The sequence below is a fragment of the Sciurus vulgaris genome, assembly GCF_902686455.1.
Source record: "Sciurus vulgaris genome assembly, chromosome: 6".
NCBI classification, from domain to species: Eukaryota; Metazoa; Chordata; class Mammalia; order Rodentia; family Sciuridae; genus Sciurus; species Sciurus vulgaris.
In genome coordinates, this window is record NC_136466.1 from 8,744,816 (window position 1) to 8,758,775 (window position 13,960).

Sequence of the window (13,960 nt, forward strand, 5' to 3'; positions counted from 1 at the left end):
CCCTGTATGCTGAGGTCGCTAAGGTCTACAGTCGCTAAGACCTACCCATGAAATTGTGAAGGAGTGGTTCATGCTGGTTTTCCTGTTGCAACACAAACTTCAAAACAGTGCAGGTTTAAGTACTTAGTTACTGTGCAAAAGGCATTAAAATTGGGGACATATGGATAGGAAAAAGGAGAGTGTGGGGGAGCTTAGCACTAGCCACATCTTCAGGCATTCACGCAGTGGGGGGGCGGTACTTAAAAGGTACCATACCCCTGGGAATGAGGGGTGGGTAAGCACACTGGATCTGCCGCCGCGGGTGAGTCAGTTGTGCGATTTCTCAGGTTACAGCGCCCTCTGGTGGTCTGCACGCACAGGTGAGGAAGGGGGAGCCTTCTCTGTGGGATTTCATGGCTTGCAGATGCTACTGTCCCTTTCATAAGCCTTTCCGGAGTGCCTCCTGGGTGCCCACCACTGGCCTATGCCCTGGAGTCACGTTGGGACCAAGTAGGACACAATGGCTGCTCTGGCTACGCTTACGCTCAGCCTCAGGCGGATCAGAAGCCCATGGAGGAAGCTCTGCTGCCTGCCGGTGGGACTGGCCCGGGAGCCCTGGGTCAAGGCTGAGCTGAGAGGAGAGGCTCCCGGAAGCCAGCCAGGAGAGAGGGTGCCTCGCCCAACCAGCAGTGCGTCCTCATGTTTGAAGACAATTTTCACAGTGTGTCAAACTCCATGTTAGGGATTTTTTAAAATTCCCGCCTTGTAAGGTATTATCCACGGTCCTCTGCCCGTGGTCACCACTGACGGGGTGGCTGCAAGTCTCGCTGCAAGTCTCGTCCCTCCTCCGCTGCTCAGACCTGATGTTCTCTGTCTTCAGTGTTCGGCTACTTTTCCCGGCTGTGCTTAGGTGAGTTTTTATTTGTACTTCTCTTTCTGGAAGGTTCATACCGTTTCTTGAAACTGTAGCTTGAAGTCTTTTCCAATGTTCATGAAATACCAGCCCTTCCTCTTCAGATGTTGTTCCCAGTATTTCCTCTTCCCTTTTTGATGTCAGATCTCGTGCATGTTTTGTGGATGGAATTGTATACTCATAAAATGCATGCGCTGAAGCCTCGGAATGAGGCCCAGGACCTCAGAATGCAACTCTACGTGGAGATGGGGCCTTTAAAGGGGGATTTGGTGAGGTCACACGGGTGGTCCTCATCCGTCGTGACGAGGGGCTTTACAAGAGGACATTTACAAGAGCCCCACAGATGCACCTGCACAGAAAAAAGGTCACATGAGGACCCAGCTAGACGGAGGCCATCAGCAGGCCAAGCTGGGAGGCCGCAGGAGGAACCACACCAGCTCACCCTGACCTTGAACTTCAGCCTCCAGAACTGTGAGAAGTCAATCACTGGGCTTAAGCCTCAGCCTGTGGAATTTTTATGGCAGCTGAGGACAGTGTGACAGATCTCGGCTGCTTCCCCTCGTCACTAACCCTCTGTTCTGTGTTCACCAGCCTTCGTTCTGTCCAGGGTTTACTTTGGCCTCTTATTTTGACCTATATTGAAGCTGGCCAATTCTCCCTTCAACTGTATTTAATCTCTTTTAAAACCTACGAGTGCTCAAGTTCACTTACGGTATTCTTCAGTTCTACTTTTCCATTTAATAATAGCCTCCAAGTCCCACATGAAATTTTTTATCATTGCAATTAATTTCTTAAACACGTTAATTACAGTTATCACAGTTCTTTCGAGTCTGTCTTGGAATTGCAATTCGGTGGGTCTCTTGCCGGTGTGTATGTGTTTTCTTTCTTTTGCTTGCTCACTTTTTGTTGTTATTTATTTATTTGGGACCAGGGATTGAACCCAGGGACACTTAGCCACTGAACCACATCCCCGGTCCCTTTTTAAATTTATTTTTTATTAAAATTTTGAGACAGGGTCTCAAATTATTTTGCTTAGGGCTTCCATAAATTGCTGAGGCTGGCCTCCCACTTGTGATCCTCCTGCTTCAGCCTCCTGAGCTGCTGTGATTATAGGTGTGACCACCGAGTCTGACTCTCTTGCCATTTTTTTCTTGCACGGTGGGCACTGAGTCTCCAGACCTACAGGTTTTTTCACAGAGGATTTGCTTTTGTTCCTGAAAGGGGCTTGGGGGTCCTCTTCATCTAAAGAGGACTGAGTGATGCTGGGCTGAACTTCTGTGGTTTTAAAATCCAACCTACTTCTGGCTTCCCCTTGCATGCAGGGAGTTGCCCTCGGGGGTCTCCCAACTGAGAGTCAGGTGTTTGCAAGATCCCTTGGGCCTCCCCTGCTTGGCAGGCCCTGAAATCCACGTTTTGTCTCTCTGTTGGTCTCTCTGCCTTGCATCTACCCTCCACCAGCCTCTGCCTCTGAACAGGCGCCACCTGGCGGGGAAGCCAGCGCCGGGGGTGGTCCTTCAGGTCTGTGCTGCCTCAGCTTCTTGGATGCCTGTGGTCAGATGGAAAGGCGTTTCCTCTAGGATCTCCAGGACTGCCAGGAGGGAGGGCTGGTCTGACAGGCCGGAAGGGGACGTTCAGATACATAGTCAAGGACTTGCACAGCGGTGAGAACTGAATTTGTGCAGGGACTCGATGCTTATTAACAGGGGAAAGATGCATGAACAAATTTTGGTGGGTCCGGTCAACAGAACACTGGGCGTGTCTCAACACAGGAGAAGGCAGTGGAGGCAGCGGAGGCCAGCAGTGGAGGCCAGCCAGCCCGAACACAAGCCCTGGCAACCACGACGGCTGCTGAGCAGCTGGAGGGAGGGCAGCGCACCCGCACGGACCAGGATGCCGAGGCGACTGCTGCCGCAGTGACGCACCCTCGGAACCCAAGGGCCTCTGCCTTTGAGACGCAGGACTCAGTGATGTTAGTTGAGCAAGGACTGCAGAGGTAGGAACCCTGCGCCTCGGCGTCTGAGGACGCAGCCCTGACAGCCGGGGTCCCCGCGGTCGGGTCTGAGGAGAGCCCCGTGGAACCAGGAGCAGGCGGCAAGACTCGAGCCTTGTGGACACCACGTGCCACGGAGCCCGCCAGGTCCAGCCAAGCCCTTCCCCAGCCCCGCCGCCTGCTTCTGCGCCCCGCCCCTCTGACTCTCCTCCCCGAACCCCCAAAAGGCGGAGAGAGAGGTGGAACAAGCGAAGCCAGTGGGGCAGAGGCCAGGGAGGCCGAGAGCAGCCTCAGAAGTCACTGCCCAGGGTGCGGCCCGGCCGGGTCAGTGGAGCGCAGGAGCGGCCTCCCCTTCGGACGTCGCCACTGGTTTGGGCCGAGGAGTCTGGGGGCGCGTCTGCCGCGCTCCAGCTCTGGGGAGTCCTCGCCTGAGGCGCTTCCTGAGGAGGCCGGGAGGGGACTCAGATGCCTGCCGGTGGCCCAGCGTGGCCCGGGGGCTCCGCCGCGCTCGGTCTGCGCGCGAGCCTCTCCTCTGGCGCCCTCCCCTTTCTGCCAAGGTCGAGGCCAGGGGCTCGGCTGACGGGATGGGGTGGGACCAGGAGCCCGGTCTCATGCCAGCGGTCCCCAGGGGACCTTCCTTCCGTTCGCTGTCCCCTGAGGCGTCTTCTCCGGGTAGGGAGGTAGGGGCCCGGGTCAGGGAGCTGTAGTCGATGCCGAGGGTACAGGGGCTCCAGTCCGCGGGGCAGCCGCACTGCCGTGGGCTGGGCCCCAGGGCGGCGGCGGAGGAGCCCGAGGGGAGCGGGTGCTGGCCAGCGAAGGTCAAGCCGCAGGGCTTAGAGGTCCGGCGCCCGGGCCTGGCCTCGACACTGCCCCCCGCGGTCACGGGCCCAGCAGCACATCTGGGGCGTGCTGTTCTGCAGGGCCGGAGGGTCCGGCGCCCTCTGTCCACCCACGAAGCAGGGGTGGGCTGTCCTCCCCAGCAGAGGGACCTTTCCCACCTCCGGGCGTCTCCAGACTTCCCCGTGGGCGCCGGGGCATTTGCTGTCGGTTGCTGAGACTCCGAGGGGGCCGCTGGCTGCTCCCCGGAGCTCACAGAGCCCGTGTCTCGTCCTCAACCCGGGACCATCGCCTCCTCCCTTCAGACCAGTCGGCCATGACGACGCCCCCGGAGGGTCTCCCTTTTGACTGAATGTGACTTAAATTCTCACATTAGCTGGTCAGTGTTGCATTTTCTGAAGGCAAGTGGCAGCTGTGGGGAGAGGCGGGGCAGGCGGGGCAGGGCTGAAGCGTTTTCTACTTCTCGTGTAAGAGACAGCGAAATTAAAAGGGGCTATTAAAAAGAAGGAGTCAGGAGGTGGCTCTCAGCAGCCTCTCTAGATCAGCTCCTTTTAGACCCGCCTTTGGTCCTGGCCTGATGGGTCAGCCATGCTGGAGGATGCTGCCTCAGGGCCCTTGCACAGGTTGCTCCAACTGCCGGTCAAGGCCTTCTTCCTCATTTCCACCCAGAGACCAGCTGCTCCCCCTTCAAGATGGTCCTCAAGGCAGAAACTGAATTGTGAAAATTGTGAGTTTGCCAATTTGTTTTGCTGAACTATTTTTCCCCCAGCGTTTTGATGCATCCTTCAGCTTTTCTCTGACTCGTTGCTCAGGGTTTCCATGAACACAGGTATTAGTTTGTTCTTCAAGGTGCTGGGATCGGACCAGGGCCACGAGCACACTAAAGGCACTCACTCTAGACCCCGTTTCTTCATTACTTTGTATTTTCCGGATGCCACATCTGCTTGATGTGCCCCTGCCACCTGTTTTACTTACTCCGTCCCCGTTCATCTCACGCTAAAGTTGCACTGTGAGTCTTCTGCTCAGGACTGATGAGGAGCTGGGACCGGGGCTGGGAGGGGGGACCCCAGCCACGCCAGGGCCACTGTGCAGGGCCTGAGAGGGCAGTGGCCGTCGTCCAGCTGCAGGCCAGTGGGGAGAACCTCTGCCGCGGCAACACGCAGGCCGCTGGCTCTGGCTCCATCACTGGCCTGGACCCCGTTGGCTCGGCCACCTACAGAGCTGCTCCCACACCCAGAGCGGGCGTCCTGGACCCTGGGCTGCAGACACCCCGTCTGGCCGGGAGGCGCTTCCTGTCTGATGGCCGAGATGCGTTTTAGCAGCCTTGCCGTCTCTGTCTTGTGGAGGGTTCGTCTTTCAAGGTCACAGCCCCCCCTGCTCTGTCCTGACCTGCCATCGGGGGTGGACGTGGGTCCAACAGCGTCCTGAGGCCAGGGGCTGAGGCAGGGGCTGGGAAAGGACGGCCCCCAGCCAGCCTGGCCAGGCAGGCCCCAGCAGACGCGACCCGCGACCCCTCGCAGTACTCGCCTCCTCAGGGCCACCGCAGCGGCCTGCTTCCCGGGTTCTCCGAGGACTTCCGAAGGCCACGCTGGGCGAGTTGCCTCTTCCCACGTGGCCACCAGAGGGCGATGGTGCTCCACCTTCTAGGAGGAAACTGCAGCCCCACCCCAGCCCTCGGGGTCCTGAGGCCTCCCCAGCTGCAGCCTCCAGCCTCCAGCTGTATGGCGGGCAGCAAGGTGGCAGGGGACCCTCACCCCCCTTCGCCCGCCCTGCCCGGGAGGAAGCCAGCTCAGGAGCTGCCAGCCAGCCGTCCTGGGAACCCTGCCGAGGAGCCACTGTCCCCTGGAACCAGTGTCCTCCTTCCCCCAACACTGCCCTGGGCTTCCCGGCCCGGGCACTGCACTGGGGGGAGTGCCCAGGCCTGGCTGCCCTGCCCTGCCGGCAGCTGCCCAGCCTCAAGGCCTGGCACTGGGGTGGACCCCGGGAGGGCTCCCCGAGTTCCAGGACCTCTGTCAGCAGCCGCTAGCAGTGACCACCCCAGGCGGACAATCAGCAAGGGCGGGCTGGGCGGAGGGCCTGGAGTGGGCCCTGGACGGCCCGGGGGCCTCCGGTCAGGGCTCAGGCAGGGGCGGCGACACCAGGGGCAGCAGTGTGGGAGGGCACGCTGGGGGTCAGAGACAGGGCCCTGGGGGTCCCGGGTCCCGTCCTGTGCGTGAGGGGCCTCTTCCCCTGGGTCCACCCCACCCCTCTGTGGTGGGGCGGGGCTCCCTGGGGTCCCAGGAGGCTGTGGGGACAGCACCCTGCTGGCCTTGCTGGGAGGGCCGGCCCTTCCCACGCAGCCCCTGGATCGCAGGCCCTGGGAGTGGAGGACAGTGGGGCTCTCTGGAGTGGCCGTCAGGCGGCCTCCCCCGCTGGGGCCACATTCTTCTTGACCACCAGCCCAAGCAAACAAGGGGCCGGGGCAGGCGCTGCCATCCGATGACCCTCCACGTCAGGTGTGGGGACAGCAGCACATGGACACAGGAATGCCACCCTGGTGGCCCTGTGGGGGGTGGGGGCCGGCAGCTACCTGGACCTCCCATTTGGTAGGCCCTGTGCTGAGAGTCGGTGTCGTCTGCTCCTGCAGGGTTGTTGTGGGCAGTCCTGAGGCAGGACAGAGACCAGGGCGCAGATAAGGGGCCCTGGGGGCTTCCGGAGGACGGAGGCAGCCCTGGCCAAGCTGGGGGGGAGGGGGGAGGTGGAGTTTCCAGGCCTAGAATCCTGGTGTAAACAAGCACTCCACCACAGAAGACCCCTTAACCGCGGGGATGTGTTCCAAGACCCCCTAAACCAAGGTCAGCACTGAGCCCACACGTACCGCCTTTCCCTATTGACCTATGGTGCTGCCACAGGCACCGGAGTCAACCTGTCCCTCTGTGGCTCGGCCGGTGCCAACACTACTCTTGTCCTGTGGGGCCATGGCTGAGTCAAACAGGCCCCTGAGCACAAGCCCCGCGGTACCTAGACACTGATCTGGTAGCTGAGATGGCGACCGGTGACCGACAGGCAGATAACATATACAGTGCGGAAACGCTGGTTGAAGCTTGGTCCACATCCCAGGTGGGACCAAGCAGGACAGTGTGAGATTTTATCAGGCTTCTCAGATGGGAATTATTTATTTCTGGAATTTTCCACTTCATATTCAGATCAGCATTGACCGTGGATAACTGAAATCACAGAAAGTGAAACTGAGGACAAGGGGCATCTGCTGCACTCAGCTCCCCCTGAATAGCAGCCATGTACTGACATGGCCCATCTTGATAAGCTCCACAGGGTGGCGGACACCCCTCTTCCCTGGAGATGCAGGAACTGAGGTTCAGAGAGGGCAGAGGCAGAGGCAGGCCTGGGCCTGGGTTTGTCTGTCTCAGCTGGACACAAGTCTCGTCCACCATGTTAGACTTTCGCCAGATGCTGGAGGAGGCGGCTGCGGGAGGGAGTGGCCTTACAGGTTCCCCCCAGGTGAGGCCGTGCCGCTCAGAGAGGGGCAGGCCCCAGAGCCCAATCCCAGGCCTCCTGGGGGCCCTGGGGAGGCTGAGCCTGTGCTGCTGGCTCCCCGGCCCTTCGGGTCCCCAGCCTTTGCAGGCAGTGGGAGGGCAGAGTGGAGTCTGGGCTCTGAGTCCGGGGAGCAAGCTTTGGCCCTGGGTGGGCCCGAGCGGGCAGAGCAGGAGGCTGAGTGTGGGCCCTGGGCACCGGGGTGATGCACTTCTTAACAGGCTGCTGGAAGCTTCTCCTGGGTGCTCATCCCAGCCACAGCCAGGTTCCGCTCCCACAGAGGGACGCCTGGGACACCTGTTCTTCCGTGTCCCCACGTGGGACAGAGCCAGCTTTCCAGGCCGGGAGCTGGGCAGGGTGGCCCAGCCCAGGGCACAGCCCGGCTCTTCTAGGCCCTCTGGGGGCTGGACCTGCCCCACGTCCCTCTGCCTTCTGTCCTCCCTCCCCCTTCCACTCCCCCTCTGCTGACAGGCCCTCAGCTCACCAGCAGAGTGGTGGACGGGCCACTACCCTCCCAGCTCCCTCCCCTCCCCTGTGACAAGGGACGCAGCAACACCCACTGAGGGGTTGCCCTGGGGCCAGTGAAATCACCGTGTGACATTTGCCCTGGAAACCAGTGGGTCCAGCCCTGGGGGACAGTCACAGACAGGAGGGGTCCTTCCGGGTGTTGTGGCCCCAAAGAGCAGGACGTAACTGCTGGGCTGTCTGTCTTGGCCTTTGCTCCCACAAAGGACAGCAGGACCTGCCTCCAATAGCCACCTCGAGGACGCGAGGGGACCGTGTCCTTTACAAGCCGTGAGCACTCACTGAGCCGTCCTCCTTTTATCCTGTGGAGGGCAGTTTGTCCTGCAGGACCCCAGGGACCAGGCAGCGAACTCCCCAGAGGTGGGCAAGAGGGTCAGGGTGCTGGCCTCGTGCACCCAGCGTTGGAGGAGAGAGGACCGGCCAGGCGGCCGGCCAGGCAGTGCTGAGCACGTCCGCGCCAGGAGAGAGAAGGCTGCCCAGTCCACCACTGGACGAGCCAGAGCCCTCCTGCCCCGGACGGGACCTGTCCTGGCAGCCAACTGCACGTTCCGGGGCCATCAGACTGGCTCTGAGGGCAAGGCCACCTCCTACCTGCGTGGCATGTAGCAGAGACTGGTTCAGGGTTTCGATCCCCGAGGTCAGAGAAGGCAGCCCTGGCCTTTCCTGGACTTCCTGCTTTGGTGTGGAGGGAGGTGTCCCTGAAGCTCCTCTTGACGCAGGAGCCTTCAGAGGTGAAAGGCCTAGATTCAGTCCATCCTAGTGTGCATGGACTGTCTGGGTGGCCACTACGGGCAGGTGGGGTGTGGCTGGAGAAGGGTCACTGGGGTCGTTCCCTGGAAGGGGGGTTCTTCCCTGTGCCCCCTGTCCCCCTGCTTCCCGACCCTGCCATGAGCTGAGCACCTCCCTTCCACTGGGCCCTTCCGCCATGATGTGTGGCCTCAGGTGGGGCCAGAGCAATGGGACTGGCCGTCCACACACTGAGACCTCTGAAACGGTAAGCCCCAAATAAAGTCTTCCTCCTCTAGGCTGTTCTTGTCAAGGATTTCGATCACACAACACCCAAGATGACTAGAACACTTTTTCAAAGGGTTACTAAGTTGGCATGGTGTAAGTTCAGAGCCGCTGGGGCTATTTCAGTCACCACAAAGGGACAGCCTGCCTAGAGCAATGTCAACCTAGAGGAAAGCAGAACCAAGAGACCAAGGTAGCTGCATGACGGCCTCCTGTGAACACCTGGATCCAGCCATTCCTGAAGCAACTCTTAGGGTGCATGTCAGTAAATTCTGTCCCCTCTTTTTTTCCCCTTTAAGTTGGGCTTTTCTTGAGTTGTTTCAGTTGCTAATTAATCTTAAGATTAATATGGTCATTTTTTTCCTTATTTAAAAAAAAAGTCCTGAGGATTAAATGGCATCTATTAAGAATGTTCCCTGACCTAGCAGAACAGGTGGCAGGTGGGGAGAGCTCCTTCAATGGGAGGAAGGAGCCTGACTTCTGGATGACCCTGTCCCCAGAGCGGGTCTTGGGGGAGGAGGGCAACATGCACCCCTGAGTGATTTGGCTTTGACTCTGGAGCAGCCGCCCCGGCCCCAGCTGCTCCACCTTGGGGGACCCTGGACAGTGAGCAGAGTGTTGTGAGGCTGCGGCCCGAGAGCGTGTGGACATTGTGGTTCCTGCTCAGCTCTCTCGTCCGTTGTTCCTAAAACTCGCTGTCACCAGGCTGGCTGTTCCAACGGCCGGGAGGCGAGGCCTGCGTGGCTCCTTCACGTTCCCCTCCCTGCCCACTCCTGATACGGCGGTGAGCCTCCACCCCACTAGCGCCTGAAGCCGCCCGCCCGCGCTCCCTGAGAACAGGCAGCCCCGCCTCCGCCCGCTAAGGCGATCTCGACTCGCCTGAGCCTGGGAACGCGGGCAGCTCTTCATTTTTTTGCAGAGGGGGAGGATTCTCCCCCTGAGGAACAAGCTGAAAAGTCACCCTTGCTCGTGAATGGACGTCATCTGGAAACACAGGGACGTCGCCCCACGTCACCACTCAGACAGCCCTGGCGGACACCTGCTTTTCTGCGGGGCTTTCTGACGCGCGGCCAGGTTTGGGCTGTTGGTTTTGCACGTCCGTGAGATCAGGCATGCGGGGCAGTCTTGATGTCCATCCTCCCCACACTTGAAGGTAAACACCAGCCTCATAAACTCCACCTTGCCGTCACCAGGTGCCGGACACCGCCTGGCACGTGGCCGGAGTGACCCTAACCATGCTTACGCCCACCCAAGGCCAGGAACTGCCATGATCCGGGGCAGATGAGCACAGGGGCTCAGGCTGGCTGCTCCCCAGCGGGTGACGCTGTCTCCTGCCTCCCTGCCAGATGTCCCTTGCTTTCCTCTGCCAGGTACGCACCTTCCTTGCTTCAGTGTTCCCTGGGAAAACTCGGAATTTGGACGGGGACAGCAATTGGATGTGGGCGAGCGAACATCCTGGGTCTGACCAACCCGAGCTGGTGTTTCTGTGGCATCAGGATTGGATTGGTTCAGGAAGGGACCATGATCCCCATTGGTCCCTGCAGCACTGACCAGGGGCAGGATGTGGGCTGGGCCTGCCATCTTGGGGACCTGTGGGAATGGCAGAGAGCTGGTCCTGATACAGCAGTTCAGATGCTTGATCCACCTGCACCTGAAGTGGGTTCTGCTACTAGACTTTGAAGTTACGTGAGTCTGTTATCCCCTTAATCCTTGCTGTTGGCTTTCGTCACTTGTGACCGAGAGTTTTGGTTGGTGGGGGTGGGGGTGGGAAACCATGCTTGTTGAACATGAGAGTTACTTAGTTTTTTACTATTACAAATAATGCTACAATGATCATCTTTACACACAGAATTTATCCTTGATTAAAATTATTTGCTTGCAATATTTTAGCACAAGTGATTTACTTGGCAAAGGCGTTAAAGGCTGGTGGTGATCTGGACCCCTCACCTCCACCCCAACACTACATGTGAGTGCTATTTTTAGAATTGAGTTCTGAAGACACTTCTTTTTTTCTTAAACAAGCCAAAGTTGTATTTGTTTCTCAAACAAGAAAATTGTTAATATAAAACATAAAAACACACAAAAATCAGAACACACAACACACAAAAACACAACAAAGACCAGTGCAAACCCTGCCCAACCCACTCCCCCAAGTCTTAAAACCTTTATTACAGTTCCTCAAAGATCAGACTGTATTGGAGAGGTCACAGTATTGGATCAGAGACACGTTCAGAAAGGTCTGTAGGCAGGTGGGGGGTGGGGGTGTGTATGCTTTATCACTCCAATATCAAAAATGATGCAAACGGGTCTCGGTGACCAGCCCCAGGTTTCTAGAATCCTACCACGTCTGCGAGTCCCCGTCCACTTTTAAAAGTGGCTTTAAAAAAGGATAAAAAGTGCACAGACACTTTCATAAGGCACAGACAGATTGTGGTACGAGCCATGTCATCAGGGACGTGGATGAGACCAGAGACAACTTCCAAAAAATGCCAAGAGGCCACATGTTCCTGAGCCGGTGTCCCCAGCGGGCTGGGACAGGGTCGAGCAGCAGGGGTTATTGCCTGTCCTTTGCCGCAGCCTGATACACCTCATTCTCATCTGGAACCACCCACCCTGGTTCTCCTGGGCCTTGGGACGACTTCAGGGGCCAGAAGGTAGCAGTGAGCCAGCTCCCCAGGTCTCCCCGGCAGGACCTGCGGGTGGCCACTGACTGGTGGGCCTCTGGGGCTCTGCCTAAGGCCACTGGCAGCAGCTCACTCACCACAGGTGCCCCAAATAACTAAGGAGGCAGCTCTGGTCCAGGAAGCGGGCTGCTGGGGGTTCCCTTAAGTGGACCTGAGACAACAGCATGGCCAGGAAAGCCCTAGGGTCCCCGATGCCCTGTCACTCTCAGCTCTACCTCTGGCGTCAGCGCAGGCATCTTCTCCGCTCTGTCCTCCCAGCACCCCACATCCCAGCACCCCATGTCCATGAGCACCCACCAGATGTGTCCAGTGGCTATGTGAGCATGTGCTGGGGAACCCGCGTCACCTCGTCCTGCACCCTTCAGTGAGCACCTACTGTGTGCAGCACAGGACCCGACACCGGAGCCACCACATGCAGGCTTGCCTCTGGCCTGCTCCTCCGCTGGGGCTCCTCCCAGGCTCTTGGGCCCGCTCTCAGCCCCGTGTCCAGGACAGCCTGTGCCGGGAGCGGGGCTGCAGCTGGAGCAGGAGCAGCTGCCCCCACGGGGCTGGAGCCCAGGAAGCCCCTGCGGGATGCCTGCGTGGGGCAGCCCGCTGTCCAGGGGCTCAAGCAAGAGGGGCCGGGTCACAGTAGAGGGCGTCTGCTGGGCCCCCGCTGCCCTGGCCGCTGCGACTCAGAGCACAGGTGGGCGGTGAGCCGGAGAACAGGGGTGGGGCCTGCTGGGGGGGTCACCAAGCCCAGGAGTCGGTGGGACAAGGCCAGGCCTGGGCCTCTCCACAGAGCTGCCCAGGGATGGAGTGGGCAGTGAGCACCGCAGCCTGAGGAGGAGGCCCATGTCCCTGCTGAGTGTGGGCGGCAGAGAGGCCCTGCAGATGAGGGTCCAGTGGACACCCCGGCCTGGAGGCCCAGCCCTGCTGCTCTATCAGGACCTCCATGCCCGCCTGCCGGCCGCGGCACCTCCCGGCCCCCAGGGGGCAGCTGCAGGCTCCAGCACCTTGCAGTTAAGATTGGCAGTGTTGCTCAGTGGTGCGCCTGTGGTCACCGGGACTCAGGTGTGACTCCGCAGGACACCGACGTGTCTCCCAGGGTGACCACAAGGAGGTGCCTCTGGCTCAGGGCCAAGGCACATGGTGGGTGTGAATAAGGACAGGGGCTCCCTCCCCCCCTTCCCCATAGTGCCGCAGGGCCATGCGCGTCCCTCTGAAGCACCAAGGCCACCCCAGCACACAGCCCGGAAGCGTCTGGCTTCAGACGTAAACACCCCTCTGCTGCCCGGGAACCAGGGAGGCTATTTATAGCGACGGCAGAGCAGGTTAGACAAGCTGCTCTCCCTTCCTCCCAGGTAACAGGTCACTAGGAGCACGCCTGGCCCATCCTGGGGCCCAGGCCCTCTGCCACTGGGTTCCTAGTGGCAGCTTTATGTGACCCCTGCTGGGACACCAGGGGACAGTGGGGAAGGGCAAGGGGCAGAAAGAGGAGCTGGTTTGTGGCCACTCAGACCACTGGGGTATGTGACCAAGTCTCAAATCTGGCAGGGGACGGGTTGCCTGGGGGCCACCGTCCCTGGTGACGAGTTTTCCCGCACAGGCCGTGCGAAGCTCCCATGCCAGCACAGGGGAAGCAGAAGGCCCTGCTGAGCCAACGCCAGGCCCTGGGGCCACCGGCACCTCAGATTCTTACCTTGGCTACGTGGGGCTCCAGAGTGGCTCAAAGATGCCGCTGCAAAATTTAAAAGGTGGCGTTTCCTGGACTCACTAAGGCAGTCGGCTACCAGGTTCTTGGCTGGGAGCGTCCCCTCGGACGACTCCTTTGTGAACGTGGAAGCTCCCTGGACGTTCTCCCTTGCCCTCTCTCTCGGCACGACAAGCACAGATCAGGAGTCGTGAGAAAGACAAGAGCCGCCCATGGCAAGGCGTCTCCAGCGCTCTCAATGCCGAGCTGGCCTTCCCTCAGCAGTGTCAGGTGCTGGACTTCCAACTAGGGACGCAGAGCCGAGGCCAGAGTGGAGCCAGCACAGGGGCAAGAAGGGGGAGTGGCCTGGGCCGGCCCTGAGCCCCAGTGAGGTCTGGTGTCTGCGAGGCAGGGCCAGGCCCCCCGGGAACGCCAGCAGGTCGGCCTGCGGGGGGTCCCAGTGCCCACGCTTTGGTCGATATCCCCATTATTAGTGGACTCACCCCTGAACGCCTAGTAGCCAGCAGGGGAGGACAAGCTGGGAATCAGGACAAGGACCGGCCATGAAGTCCTGGTTCCTCCTGCCCCTGCCCCTGGGGAGTGCCCATGGAGAGTGGCATTTCCAAGGCCAAGTCAGCGGCCAGCCTCTGAGCACTGACCCCAGGCAGACCCGCCCTGTCTCCCTGGAGAAGGAAGGCTGCCAGCGAGTCCAGTGCCACGCGCTGGCTCTGATGTGACCAGGGTGCAGGGGCAAGAGGAAGCCACGGCCCGGGGCGCCCCACCGCAGCACCCCTCCAGACGTGCCTCCGAGACAGAGC